Raw genomic sequence first — 12,599 nt, 5'->3', positions numbered from 1 at the left:
TGTGCTGTGGGTGTGGCCCTAGGGAAAAAAAATATAAAAAATACAACAAACTAGTGAAGGTAACAAAAAAGAAACAGATTCACAGATACAGAGAACAAACTAGAGGTGATCAGTGGTGAGAGGGAAAGGGGGAGGGGAACTATAAGATTGAAGAGTAAAAGGTACAAACTATTATGTATAAAATAAGCTACAAAGATATGCTGTAAAACAGAATATAGGCAATATTTTATAATGACTATAAACAGAGTGTAACCTTTAAAAATTGTGAATCACTATACTATATACTGTAACATATAACATTATGTATCAACTCTCTCTATATATATATACACACACCATATTTCTTCCTCAAAGAAATTCAATTCTTATCTTTGTCTTGCAGGAAAGTTTCTTATACCAGGAGGGTGGCAAATGTCCTTCCATTCATCTAGCTTAATTTATTGTCACATCAGCTATGGCAAAACGTATTTATTTATTCATAGCCATTTATCATATATATCTGTACATAATCCCGTATATATCAGGGCTTATGCTTGATTTCAGAGGATACGAAAGTGACATTGCACAGGTCCTCAAGAAGTTTACAGTCTGGGAGTTCCCATCGTGGCGCAGTGGTTAACGAATCCGACTAGGAACCATGAGTTTCGGGTTCGATCCCTGCCCTTGCTCAGTGGGTTAAGGATCCGGCCTTGCCATGAGCTGTGGTGTAGGTTGCAGCCGTGGCTCAGATCCCAGCTCCGACTGAACCCCTAGCCTGGGAATCTCCGTGTGCTGCAGGAGCAGCCCTAGAAAAGGCAAAAAGACCAAAAAAAAAAAAAAAAGTTTAGTCTGGTGGGATATTAGATCAATGCACGGGTCACCAAAATACAAGTAAAATCATGTGTCTATCCAGGGCCGCATAAATACACTTCTCTGGTCTGGTTTGGGGTTTCCCAGGGCAGAATTAAGGGTACTGTGGGGCCCCTCTTCTGAAAGATACGGTCCAGTAGTAGAAAAAGGGATTGTCTCTAGCTTGCTCCAAGGTCAGCTGTGTTGCAGCTTCTTCTCCTGCTGCCCCTAAGTGCCACTGCTTGCTCCTGTCTACTCTGGGTCCCCTGGCTTGGAACAGCCTCATCTTCAGTTTCTGGACTTAGGAAAGGTCCATAACACAAGAATGTTGTGCACAATGGATTTAATCCTCAGTTTCTGAATCAAGGAGGAAGATTATCACTTGCAGACTAGAGTCAAACTCAAGGTGAATATTCAACATTGGTCCAATATTTGCAGCCATCTCAGCTCTCAGGCATTTCTGCCTGCCTAGCTCTCTAATGCTGAGCTTCGTGCAGAGGCTTCCTTATCTGTTTATTTATTTGTTTGTTTGTTTATTTGTTTGTTTGCCAAGAGGCACATCGGCTTGATGTGGAGTCTCAGTTCCCAGACCAGGAATTGAACATGGGCTACAGCAGTGAAAATGCCAAATCCCAACCACTAGACCACCAGGGAACTCCCACTCACATCATCTTTCTTCTAGAAATGAAACAATCTCTTGGAGCTTCTCTTCTGTTGAACACTGATTTTTTTTTCTTCTTCTTCTTCTTTTTTTTTTAAGCCTGCACCTGCGGCATATGGAAGTTCCCAGGCAAAAGAATCAAATCAGAGCTGCATCTGTAACCTAAGCTGCAGCTCATGGAAGCAGCAGACCCTTAACGCAATGAGCAAGGCCAAGGCTTCTCACAGAGACTACATCAGGTCCTTAACCTGCTAGGCTACAGGTCCTTAACCTGCTAAGCTACAAAGGGAACTCCAGATTTTTCTTTATGTACATCCATTCTTACCACCCTCAAGTGCCCACAGGGGCCAGGCAGCCAATGGCTGGGATAAATGTAATTGTTACCTGAGTGTGTAGGGAGACACATGGCCTGCCCAAGGGAGGCAGTCACTATTCAGGCCTTTGTTGCTAAGCCATGTGTGGACTCTGAATTTCCAGAAAGCCTAAATTTTCCAAGGCGAAAAGAGAATTGGGATTTTTTTTTTTTTTTTTTTTTTTTTTTTTGCTTTTTAGGGCCGCACCTGCAGCATATAGAGGTTCCTAGGCTGAGTAGAATTGGAGCTACAGCTGCCAGCCTACACCACAGCCACAGCAACACAGGATCTGACCCAAGCCTGCGACCTACACCACAGCTCACAGCAACGCCGGATCCTTAACCCACTGAGCAAGGCCGGGAATTGAACCCGCAACCTCATGGTTACTAGTTGGATTCTTTTCCGCTGCCCCACAATGGGAACTCTTAGCATTGGGAGTTTTAGATGAAGTTCCTTAATTCTTACATGGTGCTCAGCAAACGAGGAGCGTGCTTGCATAGGCTGGGCACACATATCTCGCCCTCTGAGTTGAGTGCAGACAGATTGCTGGTAGGTGGCCGAGGGCTACTCCTTGTTTAAGGAGTCCCATGGCCAAGGGACCTCCCCTTTCTTTCTTTGTCTTTTTGGTCACAGCTGCAGGATGTGGAAGTTCCCCAGCCAGGGATTGAACCCTCACCGTACCTGTAACCAGAGTTACAGTATTGACAACACTGGATCCTTAACCTGCTGAGCCACAAGGCAACTCCAGGGCCTCCCCTTTCTTAAGTTCTCTCAAGGTGTTTTTCTAAACAAAGAGCTCTCTCCTGGTGAAGTGAATGCTTATTCTCCCCAACAATGTGGAAACACTTGCAATGCCTTCCCTTTCCAAAAATACTCTTTTGGAGTTCCCTGGTGGCTCAGCAGGTTAAGGATCCATCATTGTCACTGCTGTGGTGAAGGTTCCATTCCTAGCCCAGGAACTTCCACATGTCATGGGTACAGCCAAAAACCTAACCAAACCAAACCAAACCAAACCAAACCAAACCAAACCAAAACAAAGAATGGTCTTCCTTTGCATTGCATAGGAAACTGTGCATCCCAAAGGTGGGCCCATCAGGCCCTCTGTGAAGGATATTGATGGATGCGGCTGGTGTTCTTATTCCGCAGCATCACAGCCTTAGAATAGAAACAACATTTCTAACTCTTTGTGTGGCCCTCAGCACATGGGAGGGTGATGGCTGTGAACATACTCTTGTGGAGTCTGTAAGCTGCCCCCTGGCCCTGCTTTTGAGAAGGCTGGTGCTCCCCAAGCAAGGCCGGTGGCTGGGGCAGGGGGAAGCCATAGAAGGTGCCCTTGGATGTGCCATCCAGACAGCAGACAAAGCCCGGGGTTTATTTGAGGAGACCTCATTGGGGCCCTCCTTTCTGATTTGTAAGTCTTTCCCCAATCCCTTCATGTCTCCCGGCTGCAGTGGGTTACTGAAAAATGAGAAAAATATCATAGTCCCTTTGCCACCACTCAGGACAAGATGAACCAACATCTGGAAAAGCCTCAAATACTGATTTGTACCATGGCAATGTTGGTTTCACTGAGAAAGGCCTCCAAGAAGCACCTGTCGGGGGGTTTGATGAGGGGAAGGGTGGAGTCAGGTTGGTGGAAAACAGAAAAACCTTTCTCCTTCCTGAGGATATGGGAAAACTTACTCAGAAACCACAGGGAATTAAGAACCCCAGCTTGGAAGGCAAAAACACATAAGCTATGACTTTTTTTTTTTCCTGTTACGTCTGGTGGTAGCACATGGAAGGCAGCACAGTGTACAATCTGCTCGATTCATCCTTCCTTTAAAATTTGTTTTTGGCTGCACTCACAGCATGCAGAAATTCCAGGGCCAGGGATCAAACCCACGCCACAGTAATGACACCAGATCCTTAACCTGCTGAACCACCAAGGCATTCCAATTCTTAGGGTCAGACTAGGGTTTGAATCTTTGAAATACTAACTTTCTGTATGAATTTGGGCAAGTTAGTTAACTTCTCTGAGTCTCTGTTTCTGCAGTGGGTTGTCTTGTGTCCTCCGAAAAAGATATGTTGGTACTTAACCCCCAGTACCTTAGAAGGTGATATTATTTGGAGGTAGGGTCTTCACAGAGGAAATCAAATTGAAATGAAGTCATTGGGGGTGGACCTAATCCAATAGGACTAGTGTCCTTAAAAAAAAGAGGAGATTAGGACACAAACATACAAAGAGAAGACCACGTGAGGATGTGGAGAGAAGATGCCCATTTACAAGTCAAGGAGAGACGCCTCAGAAGGAACCAATCCTGCAGACACCTTGAGACGGTACAATTTCTGCTGTACAGCAAAGTGAGCCAGTCATACATATCAAACGTGTGTGTGTGTGTATTCTTTATTTTTATTTTTTGCTTTTTTATTTAAAAATTTTTTTTATTATTGTTATTATTTTGTCTTTTTGCCATTTCTTGGGCCACTCCCACGGCATATGGAGGTTCCCAGGCTAGGGGTCAAATCGGAGCTGTAGCCACCAGCCTATGCCAGAGCCACAGCAACGCGGGATCCGAGCCGTGTCTGCGACCTACACCACAGCTCATGGCAACGCTGGATCCTTAACCCACTGAGCAAGGGCAGGGATCAAACCCGCAACCTCATGGTTCCTAGTGGGATTCGTTAACCACTGCGCCACGATGGGAACTCCCTATTTTTTGCTTTTTTAAAGGCTGCACCCATGGCATGTGGAGGTTCCCAGGCTAGGAGTCGAATCAGAGCAGCAGCTGCCAGCCTACACCACAGCTCACAGCAATGCCGGATCCTTAACCTGCTGAGTGAGGCCTGGGATCGAACCTGGATCCTCATGGATCCTAGTCAGGATCATGAGCAGCTGAGCCATGAAGGGAACTCCCATTCTTTTTCTTCTATTATCTTCCATCATGTTCTATCAGAAGTGATGGGATGTTGTTCCCTGCGCTATACAGCAGGACCCCATTGCTTATCCACTCCAAAGGCAATAGTTTGGATCTATTAACTCCAAACTTCCCATCCATCCCATTCCCTCCCCCTCCCCCTCCCCCTCAGCAACCACAGGTCTGTTCTCCAGAGATAATCAATTTCTATCGTTAAGTCCCCCTAGTGTGTGGTACTTTGTCATGGCAACCATACCAAATACAGTTCTGGGGTCCGTGGTTCTTATTTGTGATCATGAGGATAACGTGGGTACAGGTGGTGAGGAGGGAACACCTTGAGTCTCACCTGAATCCATCTCGGGGTTCAGGCATGAATGGCCCTTTAGCGCTGGAGGAATGTGTCCTCCTCGTTTTGTCCTGAGAAAGCCTCCTGAGACAGAGCCCACATCACCGGAGAGGCAGGCAGACAGGTCGTGCTCAGTGGCTCAGTGACAAAGCTTTAGTCATCAGAGGGGACTGCACTTTTGAGCACTGAGTGACATGGCCTCTCAGATTTATTCCTTGATCTGGCTCCCTGTGGCCTCCTGTTGCAGTCTCACAGCGCTTGGGGCATGTACGTATAAATAAAACTAGATAAAGCAGTTTCACTGAATGCTAGTGGCTGTCACCAAAGTGTGACTGGCCTGTCAGCCAATGTTTCCTGCTGGCACATCTCCAGAGGTAGTTTCTAGAGGCGTTTCCTTTCTTTCTTTCTTTTTTGGCTACACCTGTGACATGTGGAAGTTCCTAGGATCGAAGCTGGGACACAGCAGCCACCCAGGCTGCTGCAGTGACAACTCCAGATCCTTAACCTACTGAGCCACAAAAGAGCTCCTATAGAAGACTTTTCTCTGGGGCTGTTTTCTGTGTTAGTTTCCTATTACTGCTGTAAAAAATAACGGCAAATTTAGTGATTTAGAAAAGACAAGTTGGAGTTTCCTTGTGGTATGGCAGGTTAAGGAGCTGGTGTTGTCAGCTGGGTTAAGACTGCAGCTGTGGCGCAGGTTTGATGCCTGGCCCAGGAACGTCCACGTGTTCTGGAGGTATGAAGTCTGAATTGGGTCTTGTAGGGCTAAAATCAAGATGCCATAAGGGCTGCATTCCTTCTGGAGACTCTAGAAAAAAATCTCTTTTATTATTATTATTATTATTATTTGTTTTTTTTTTTTGGGCTGCACCTGTGGCATATGGAAGTTCCCAGGCGAGGGGTCGAATAGGAGCTCAGCTTCTGGCCTACACCACAGCCACAGCAACTCAGGATGTGAGCTGTGTCTGTGACCTACACCACAGCTCACGGCAACACTGGATCTTTAACCCACTAAGGGACGCCAGGGATCGAACCCGTGTCCTCATGGATGCTAGTGGGGTTCATTAACCACTGAGCCACGATGGAACTCTTTTTCTTTATTTTTTGGCCATGCCTGGGGCATGCAAAAGTTCCCAGGCCAGGGGTCAAACCTGAGCCACCGCACTGACAATGCTGGGTCCTTAACCACTAGGCCACCAGGGAACTCTCCTTCTGCCTCCTTCTTATAAGGACCTTATGATTACATCGGGACCTCCTCATCTTGAGATCCTAAATTTAAGTCCTTTTTAATCATGAAAGACAACATATTTACAGGTTTGGGGATGAGGACATAGATATCTGGGGGAGTAGGGATTATTCTGCTCACCGGTTTCCTAAGGGAAGAATCCTTCAAACCCTTCCTGTAGGCTGTACATACAGCTCCCAGATCCTGGGCACCTACCAACCTGCAGCCCCCAGGCCATCACTTCACCACCACCAAAGCTCCTGCTATTGCCACTACCCCCACAGGAAATGACACCAGAGCCACCTGTTGGCAAAGGAGTCTAGAAAGTGCAATTTACATGGTCTTAGCTTCAGCACAGAATGGATCCCAGAAGGGACAGAAACAAGTTGGGAGCTGAGAGCAGACAGGCAAAGTCCACTGCACCCATTCTCACCATTCATCTAGGTTTAACTTCCACGCAACAACAGCAACAACAAAAACACAGTATGCTTTCTCTGAAGACAATGCAAACCCTGATACAAATGAGATGCTTTCGCCCCTTTTCCACAAAGCTCCACCTGTCACTGCATTCACCATGGGGGGGTGAATTTCTCGTTCAGTTCCAATCTCACCTGTAACGTCCATAACCCAAAATCTAAATTGTTTAAGTTAACCATTTCTGATGTAAAATGAATAACACTCTTTACATAAAATAATAAGAGACCCAGAAGAAAAAAGGCAGATTAGGAGTTCCCGTTGTGGCTCAGTGGTAAAGAACCTGACTCGTACCCATGAGGACATGGGTTTGATCCATGATTAGTGAATACACAGAAATAAACACATAATACAAACAGGGAAGAAAATATGCATAGTTGCTATAAGTCTAATTTCTATAGCTCATTGCATGACTGTGTCGGGGGGCAACTGGCTATCGATTTGGAAAACATCAAACATTAGGTGGATACTTTATACTTACAACAAAATAAACTCCAGGGAGCTCCTGTCGTGGCTCAGTGGTTAACGAATCCAACTAGGAACCGTGAGGTTGAGGGTTCGATCCCTGGCCTCGCTCAGTGAGTTAAGGATCCGGCGTTGCCGTGAGCTCTGGTGTGGGTTGCAGACGCGGCTTGGATCTGGCATTACTGTGGCTCTAGTGTAGGCCAGCAGCTACAGCTCTGATTAGACCCCTAGGCTGGGAACCTCCAGGTGCCGCGAGTGCAGCCCTAGAAAAGACAAAAAATAAAATAAAATAAAATAAAAAACTCCAGATGGATTAGAAGTTTAAATGTAAAATACAAAATCATATGAGTAATAGAAGAAAAGAGGTATGATTATTTGTACACTGTGGGGAGTGGGAGATTACTAAGCATGGCACCTGAGGTAGGCAGCCATTGACCTGTCTGCCCAGCAGCATCCCCTCCTCTGAGGACCACCCCCCATTCTCCCACTCCCTATTCCTGACCTCATCCTGCCCCGCCATCAACATACGGTTGGAACAGATATCCTCTCCTTATGTGAATCCTCTCCTTATGTGACAGAGTTGCTGGCCAAGAGGCGAGCTCCTTATCCAAGCTGGGTTAATCACTCCCCCGGTCACCAATCTGAGTCGCCTTGAGATTCTTTGAATATCCCTCTTTGTTAATGAAACTGAGGAGATGTGTGTTCTGGCACTGCCTTTGGAGGTGATTCTAGCCTTCTATGAGAAAATAGATATATAGCCATCATGAGAAAATAAAGTCGATAAGGAGAGAAAAGCAGGTTGAGAGGCAAAGAGGTGGTGCCTACGTAGCTCCTGCCTCCTGTCATGTGGTCACACCCTTGTCCTTTGCAGTCATGTGAATTAGTAAAATTCTCTTTTTCTGCCTAAGCTTATTTTAACTTGATTTCTGTCAGTTACAACCCAAACGATTCCTGAAATAGGAATCATAAAAATGGTAGGCTTTTTAAAAAATAATTAAATCCTGTTAAAATCAGGGGCTTTCTTTCAATTGGGAAAGCTATTTTCTTTATTTTTTTCTAATTAAAAGACTGCATACACAGCAGTTCTGTGCGAAATCAGTTTTTTAAACAGAAATAAATACTTATAAAATTGAAAGACTGGTGAGAAAAATTGACAAGATAGATGAGAGTTACTTTTTGCTATTTCCCCCTCATGGTCCCAAGGTGGTTGCCACAGCTCCAATCATCTCCTCATACCATATCCAGAGGATGTAAAAGGAATTGGGCTGTCTTCTGTTCCCTTTTAAGAGTAATAAAATGTTCATAACTCTTTGTCCCCACCTCCATGCCCAGTTGACTTTTACATCTTTTCAGCCATCAGAGCATAAAGGATGAAATTACCCAGACTGGCTAAGACTTATGAAGACTCAACTACCTAGGATATGGTACCTGTGGGTTTTATGTAAGGTGAGCGCCTAAGCAAAACCAGGGCTCTGCTGACAGGGGAAAAATGGGACAGCTGAGATCCTAGGGGCAGCAGGATGAGAGATTTGAGTAGATAAACCATCAAATTCTGCCACGCTAGACAAAAAAACTTAAGTATCTAGAACACTCGTCTCTGAGATATTTTTCCTATTTCCCGGAAAGACTGAAGAGGCTGGTGAATTCCTTTTAAGCTTCATGATGTTCTGATCACAATGTACTTACTCAAAGCATAAAACTAGGTCAAACAGAGGTGAGTTCAAGTCTCAACTTCACCCCGAACTACTTATATGCTTGGGGGCTTTTTAAAAACCTCTCTAAGCCTTCAGTTCCTTCCTACGTAAATGGTGGTAATTAATAATTGATCATTAGTGATAATAATGGACAATGATGGTCACGATACTAACCTTGTAAAGTCTGTGTGAGAGTTAAATGACTAATTATGCAAATAATGTATGAAGAACAAAACACTTGGTGCACAATCAACACTCGAGGCATGTTACATATCGGTATCATTCTTCTTCTTTTTTGCTTTTTAGGGCCGCATCCGCGGCATATGGAGGTTCCCAGGCGAGGGGTCAAATCAGAGCTACAGCTGCTGGTCTACACCACAGCCACAGCAACGGAGGATCTGAGCCACGTCTGTGACCTACACCACAGCTCACGGCAATGCCGGATCCTTAACCCACGGAGCGAGGCCAGGGATCAAACCTGAAACCTCATGGCTTCTAGTCGGATTCGTTTCTGCTGCGCCATGATGGGAATTCCTCATTATCATTATTCTTGTCATAATCTGAATTAAAAGAGGAAATGATGGAACTTAAACATCCATACGGGGCAAAAGCAACGAGTAAATAACAAGATAGCTTTATGGGGGTGCAATGAGCAAAGAAAACATTTTAGTGCAGAGCCATTAAAGGCACCTCTGATTATTTTCTAAGGACAGAGTCTAAGAACTTTGATTCCTGGTCCCACAGATAGTCAGAGGGCTTGTATATAACAGTGCTGGTAGCCCCAAAGTTCTAGACGTGTTGGCAAACAAACTCAGCGAATGAGATCAGCTGGCATCTGCCAAGAGTTTTGAAAGAACGCAATGGTAAAAGTGATGAGAGTACCACTCAGTGGAACGATTTACTCTTGCAAAGAGGTTCTGTGCTTAAGGACTGTCAGGCTGCTCTGAGCAAAGAAAAGTCTCTGAAGGCTTCCACGTTTGACTTCCAGGCTGTGAAAACTGGTGGAATGCATCCCGAAGGGGCGCATCCCAGAAGGGGTCGCCCGACATGAGACATTAGGGACCTTGGGGTGTTTCATTGTGAGTTCCCCAGGGACCTCTCAGAGGGAGCAATTTGAGCCCTGGGTTTATAGTAAGAATCTGTGTTTGACTCAGTCTTGTACCAGGAACATTAATAAGTTAGAGTCACTATAGACCGTATTTAGCTAGAGAGCTTTTGGGCCACTGAGATGGTGTGACCTCAGGCCCCAAACTTTTGTGAGGGTGGCCTTGTTGTTGGGAATTTTCCAAAGCCTAAGGAGCCACATCCCCATCGTCTTCTTTGGTGTGGACTTATTCTTATTCCCTCTTCAGAATGTTGTCCCTTGAGGCGCCTAGCTTTAGGCAGAGGTCTAGGGCCCCCAGCTTTGTCTCCGGTCCCTCTTATGTGTGGCCTGTGAAAACCCATGCTCTGGACACCAGACTTCAACAGACACTTCAGGGAAGTTTTTTATTTTATTTTTAATTTTTTTTTGTCTTTTTAGGACCACACCCACGGCATATGGAGGTTTCTAGGCTAGGGGTCTAATCAGAGCTGTAGCTGCCAGCCTACACCACAGCCACAGCAATGCCAGATCTGAGCCGCATCTGTGACCTACACCACAGCTCACGGCAGCGCTGGATCCTTAACCCACTGAGCGAGGTTAGGGATCGAACCTGCAACCCCATGGTTCCTAGTTGGATTCGTTTCCACAGAGCCATGACGGGAACTCAAGGGAAGTCTTTTAAGTGTGTGATTATCCCTCTGGATTGTCATTCCTGGCTTCCAAGGAATTCCCTTACTTTCCAAGCAGCTCATTCACACATTAATAAAAGATGTCTTTTTCACGGAACCCATGATTTTCCAGTATGCTTTAAGGGGAGTGTCTCTGATCATCTTGTCTGCCATATGGACAGGAAGAGAAGTCCAGGAGGATGTTACATTAGGACTTGAGTCTGAAAAACTATAGATCATGTAGCAGGAATAAAACAGGCTTCATCATTAAATATTGGAACGCTGGAATGAAGAGGCTCGTGCAAAGTACAAAGGGACCAACACCTGGAGACAGTGCTCTGTAAAGAAGCTAGTGATTTTATAGCTCTTATTCCAGGGGATAGGCTGGAATAAGATGGAGAAGTGCAGCTGTATGAATGGGAAGCAGGAAAGGGCAGAGTCGGATGGACTTTTTAGTTGGTTGAAGTACCAGACTCAAGTAATATTAACAAATTCGTATCAACTTTGAATGGAGTCTGCAGAGCCAGCTACTCCTGGCTTCTGTACTGTTCTTTCCTGTTCAACGCAGAGCCTCTGATGTGTGTTTTTAATGACCCGTTTCCTATTTTATCAATGTCATACTCGAGAACGGTGGTGTCATAAAGTTAGATTAACGCATGATCCCAAGCTCACACTGTTAACTAGCACGCTGAAGGCAGAAGAGCAATTTCTGCCCCTTCTCCCCCACCTCCCCTGAAAATCCACAAAGAGGGAATGGATGAGTTAAACTATAACAGGGCCAAGTGTTCTGCATGTGGGTGGAAAAGTCTACAAAATATCCCTGTGCCACCATCCAAGATGGAACATAAGCCTGGAAAAAATAAATATAGAAGGACTGCGAGTGGTGGATGTGGCTTTCGGACAGCAAAACAAGGTGAACAAGGCCTGGGGCTCTTCATGAGTGAGTCGATCAAAATTAAATAAATCTCAGGCTCCGTGAGCAGCAGCACAGAGCCCAAACGAAGAGAGAGGCGTGTCTCCCTCTGCAAACGGTCAGGTCTACTGGGTGCAGGGCTTTGCCTCTGGGCACGGAGACCAACAGGAGGGCAGCGAGGGGAGAGGCAGTCACTCGGGGAAGGAGAGATGGGAGATCCACTGAGTTCAGCAAGAGCAGGGTCTGCTTAGGCTGAAGAGGGGGCTTTGCGGAGCTGCCATAACAACAGTGTGTTGTCAGGAGGCTGGAATGTCCAAGATCAAGGTGTCTGCAGGGTGGGTTCCTTCTGAGGCCTCTCTCTTTGGATTCTAGATGGCCATCTTCTCCCTGTGTCCTCATATGGCCTTCCCTCTTTGCATTTATGTCCTCTTCTTCTTCTTCTTCTTTTTTTTTTTTGGCCACACCCTTGCCATGCAGAAATTCCAGTGCCAGGGATTGAACCTGAGCCACAGCAGCGACCCAAGCTGCTGCAGTGTCAACGCCAGATATTAACCCGCTGCACCACATGGGGACTCCTCATCTCCTCTTCTTTTAGGGAGCTGGTCCTATGGGACTAGGGCCTACCCTAGTGACCTCATTTTAATGACCTCTTTAGAGAGCTTCTCTCCAAACACAGTCACATGCTGAGATACCAGGGGTTAGGACTTCAACACATGCATTTTAGGGGCAGAACATAGTTGAGCCTGTAACAGTGACTGGCTCTGGTCTCCTCATGCAGAAAAGGAAATGGATTTCTCCTTTGTGACCCCAACAGACAAAGCAAAGACCCTGTGGAGGAGGCCAATTCTCACTCACAACAGGAAAAACCTGTGTTAAGAAAGATAAGCGCTCAGCCTTCGGAGGGATGGTTTCAAAGATGGCCAAAAAGGAATTCAAGTGGTGGCTCAGGGCAAATGAATCTGACTGGCATCCATGGGGACTCAGGTTCCAT

The sequence above is a fragment of the Sus scrofa genome, chromosome 3 (genome assembly GCF_000003025.6).
Source record: "Sus scrofa isolate TJ Tabasco breed Duroc chromosome 3, Sscrofa11.1, whole genome shotgun sequence".
Classification (NCBI taxonomy): Eukaryota; Metazoa; Chordata; class Mammalia; order Artiodactyla; family Suidae; genus Sus; species Sus scrofa.
Note: the sequence above shows the minus strand (reverse complement) of the source record.